Source organism: Protopterus annectens, chromosome 3.part1, assembly GCF_019279795.1.
Source record: "Protopterus annectens isolate FY-2018-M chromosome 3.part1, PAN1.0, whole genome shotgun sequence".
NCBI lineage: Eukaryota > Metazoa > Chordata > Ceratodontiformes > Protopteridae > Protopterus > Protopterus annectens.
The window spans coordinates 634,520,625-634,525,624 of record NC_056732.1 but is presented as its reverse complement, the minus strand read 5'-3'; the positions used below and the strand labels follow the sequence as shown (position 1 = coordinate 634,525,624).

Below are 5,000 nucleotides of genomic sequence, written 5' to 3'. Positions count from 1 at the left end.
AATATATAGTTGGGGTTGGGAGGTTGAGTGAAGCCCCCCACCTGGGTGACATACCTCTCAACCTGGAAACATCAAAAATCTGGACAAAGGCCCATAAAAATAGATACAAATGTGTATGCTGATTAACATAAAATTTGCAGACATAATTATGTAACTTCACCCACTGCAGTGGAATTGTGAGATACTAACTTTTAAACGTAAACTGAAGAACAGATAACCAAAATGTAAGTGTTAGTGCACCAGTCTGGCACAGACCAGTTAATTCAGCTCTGTTGCTATTATTCTTATCATATTAAGCCTGAAAAGTGCAGCTCAGTCTATCTCAGCAAATCAAGTGGTACATCAGAGTGGCTTGACAATAAACTCTACCTTCTGTTTTGCATATGTTTTAAGCCTTTGACCCCCTATTTATGTATAAGTATGGCGCTATTGTAAATTAGTACCACATGAGTAAAAGTATGATGTGAATTGAAATCAGTAAAATACAATATTATGGCCATGAATTTCTTGCGTCAGCAGCTTGAACAACTAATCAGATGAGCTCTACCATCTTGAACAAGTAAACAATAAAGGTGTCCATAGCATAACACTCAGGTACATATGTCTGCACGCACACACACACACACACACACACACACACACACACACACACACACACGCACACACACACACACACACACACACACACACACACACACACACACACACACACACACACACACACACACACACACACACACACACACACACACACACACACACGCACATACATGCGCATGCATATAGATTTTTAAACACAAGCGCATGCAGACATTTAAAAACATCTAATGCTAGGTACACCCATACATACTTTCAAAATAAGTATTCAAGCACATGAAATCCAACGACATCCACTTTAATACTGTCCTATTCCTTCCCACCCCACAGCAAACTATCCCGAATCCCTGAAGCTCTCTCGGCAAATTGATCTGTTATCCATTTACTATATACACAGGGAAGTGAAGAGTTACGGCCTGATATCAAATGATGGGCACATCCATCCTCTGGAATAGACAGTAAACTCTGCTCGGCTTTCTAGATGAATAGTTATATATACATTATAAATATGTATATTTTTTTTCTTCTGCCAAGCTGCAAAACAGATGAGCTACAGCATAAAAAATATTATCGAAAATGCATATTGGAGAAACTGTGCACACCTTATTTGGCTGTCTACAGATAAAGAGATTTGTAGCTTACACATGACTGTTAGATCTTTGGGGGGGGGGTGCTCTGCAGTGCAACCCAAAATCATCTATTAGCAAATGTTGCTGCCTGTTGTATCAGTTATAACACATGGTCTCTGATTTTTTTCTCACTAAAGATTCCTGAAACCAAGGAAAAGTCATTGAACACCCCCCCACACACACACACACACACACACACACACATACACAGTCAAACACACAGGCCTGTCATAACGTAATTTGATGAGACTGATTTTATTACAGTGTAAAATATGTACTGGATTTCAATCATGAACTGTTTGGAGGAATTCAGTATCTGTGAAATATTTATTTTACTAAGCACAGTAAACAGGTGTGCCAATCTGAAGTCCTTTTTCAGACTAACACGTCTCTTACATACAGGGGCATAGGCAGCTAATGAAATAAATCAACATCGACAACATGACTGTCTGAGACTGAATCTATGATTCACATCTTTTTATCTTTTACCTGGAGGTGGAGGAGGAGCTGGAGGAAGAAGTAGAAAAACGAATATATTTTTTCATGACTGGTCTGGTCGCACCTCCGCTCTGACCGAAGTTCGAGACTGCTGCCTGCTGCACTGTGAAATGAACGGCTTACAGCTTGCTTGGGGATGGGGTAGCCTTTCCAACTGTCACTGTACTACAATATCTAAACTAAGTCTAATTAAAAACAAAAAAAACACTTTTGCTTGCTGCTCTCTCGGTCCGACTCTCTGAGCTGTAGTCCAGAGTGACTCCAGTCCCTTGACTCTGCCTGGAAGGAAGCTTAGCTTACTTAGCTTAGCTGCTGCAGTACGAGACACATGCTACTTTTACACGTTGCTGCTGCTAAACATAAACAAAGTACAGTGAGTGTGAGTGAGTTAGTCAATAGTCACACTCCTTGAGCCCGCAGCTGAATTCCAACAGGTTGACAGGCTGCTCACAGAGCTGACGTCATCGCGCATGCCTCTGCACATGAAGACATCGGCAGAAAATTGCCAGAAAAAAATTTCAGAATAAAAGCCGGGAAAGAACTGGGAATAAAGGGGGCCACTCAGGAATTCGTGGCACCCCATTATTTTGACCTCAAAACCAGTAAATGCCAAGGAATTTGGCACAGTTGAGAGGTATGGTTGTTGAATATTGACCTACTGCCTCCATTCCCAGTTTAAAATTCCAGTGATGTGAACGTTCATTTAAGTGAATCTTCAGTGTTGTCATCTCAGTCTTGTGAGAGTCAGGTAAGTGGTATTTTGGTAATTAGAAGTAGACACACACACACACATATATATATATGTATATATATATATATATATATATATATATATATATGTATATGTATATATATATATATATATATATATATATATATATATATATATGTAAATCTTAGATAGATACATGTATCTATCTATCTATCTATCTATCTATCTATATATATATATATATATTTATAATATATATATATATATATATATATATATATATATATATATATATATATATATATATATATATATATATATATATATATATATATATATATATGGGTCACCTTCAGAAGGTCGAACTTTTAAAAGCTCGACTTTCATATGGCCGAGACCATATGATCAAACTTTTAAAAGTTCAAACGGTCTGAATGGGGATCTCCATAGAGCACAGAATGGGAAGATTTCCCTTTACCGCAATGTAGTGTGATCTTGGAGTTGGTATATTTAAATACGGGGGGGGCAGCAGGGAGGCTTGCCCCCCCTGCTAGCACTGTTTAGTTTTTTTTTTGTTTGTTTATTTTTTTTTTCACATTTTCGAACATTCAAATGTTCGATCATATGGTCTCGGCCATATGAAAGTCAAACACTTGGGTGTTCAATTATGTGAAGTAGGCCAATATATATATATATATATATATATATATAAATAATATATATATATATATATATATATATATATATATATATATATATATATATAGTAAGTATTATAATATCAGTTATGATTAAAATAACCATTTCATAGTACACATATTGTGTAAAAGGTACAATGATGAGAAATGTATTTATATAGCTCATTTATGTAACATACATGTTTTATAAAAATAAGATCTGCTGTTCTGTCTTAATATATCACTTCAGAAGTTAAAAATGCTAAATTTAGCCTGACAGTTTTCACCATTAAATAGAAAAGGACATTACTCACACTTTTTAATCTAAATAGAGAGAGAAAGAAAGAGAACTGAGTATAAAAATGTGTCCTTGGGTCTATGGTTTCTGCTGTTTAAAATAGGCAGATGATTATCTTAATACTTAACCCTGGCAGAATATATTGTCACTCTCCTTGATACAGCTGAAATTAGGATGTTACAGTGATGCATTTTGTTAAGAAACAGGTGTCCTTAGTAGGACTAATTTACATGCGAGAAAGCTAATACAATCAGTGTGAAGTTTGATAAACGACATATGTATTTAACGTACGTCAGTAATCTGTTTGAGGAATATACCGACAGTTAAAAGAAGGGTTAGATGAGTCAGAAGTTACAGTATGCATGGTTTAAAAAGAGTACATGTTTAGCAAGCTTCACTTTCGATCACAGCTAAGGACTGCGATTGCTTCACATCAGAACTCGGGGGTCTGAAGAAGAAAGGATAGCTGCCTTCTTCACTACCACCACATCATACAAGACAACAGCAGAACTCACAGTTGAAGGTAGTAGTGAAGAAAGGATGGCTACCTTCTTTAGCACTACCTTCAACTGTGTGTTCTGCTGTCGCCTTGAATGATGTTAATGGTAACCAATGTTAGTAAATGAATAGCATGTACAGAACATCAATATGAATGAATATCTTGGTAAAATCATATCTGCTTTTTCTGCAGAATCAGGAGGGGTGATGATGTACCAGACCTCAGTCATGGTGGAAGCTTTATCAGCACTCCTCCAGCCTTACATGGTAACCATTTGAAATGTCGGGACTCTGCACTATAGTAGTATATACTGTTAGGGAAGTATGGGTCGGGTCATAGCTGAAAAGGGTCAATAGACCAGTCCACTTACCCAGTGAGCAAAGAGTAAATAAATAAAATAAGAAACAAGATGAGAGTAAACTGTAAACCAAGCTATATTGTTTAGTTAACTGAACTCAGGCAGGTGTTGATTAATCTTTTAAGAAATCTTATTAGTATTAGACTACACTGGAAAAAATCGGAGCAACAACCCATTAAGATTTAACTTTCTTGCTCTTCATTTTAAAGTCTTGACCATCAGGGAAAGATGAAGAGAGAAATGCTCATGTGTACTCTTTTATTTGACAGCCTATTGTTAAGCACTAGTGATTTCTCTAAACCTATAATTCTTGATACATAATATTAAAGAGTAGAGGTTTACAACTGGCTACCTATTTGCTTGGCATAATCATCCATTGTATGCATAAGTCAAATTACAGGAAAAACAGGGGGTCTTTGTGAGAGACAAATTTGTTAAAATTTTGCTTGACAAAATATGCAAGTACTTGAAAAGAACTGTTCCCAGCGTTCACATTTTGATATAAAGGAGTGCTATGTACCACTACCTGATGTAAAAACATGTAAACATACATGCCACACTTAAACAGAAAATATCTAAATATAGTGGGGTGACAGAGTGGCAGAGCAGAAAGTGTTATCGCCTCACAGCAAGAGGTTCCTGGTTTTATTTTAGGCTAAGGTACCTTCTGTGCAGAGTCTGCATGTCCACTCTGTGTTCTCATGCATTTCCCCTGGGTGTTCCAGTTTCTTC

At 36.7% G+C, this 5,000-nt stretch overlaps 1 protein-coding gene across 5 annotated transcripts in view; it reads left to right on the top strand.

The window, feature by feature from the left end:
- HSBP1L1 (heat shock factor binding protein 1 like 1) overlaps positions 1–5,000 on the top strand; it is a 316,028-nt gene that overhangs the window by 199,086 nt on the left and 111,942 nt on the right. The gene's annotated exons all lie outside the window — the stretch shown is intronic.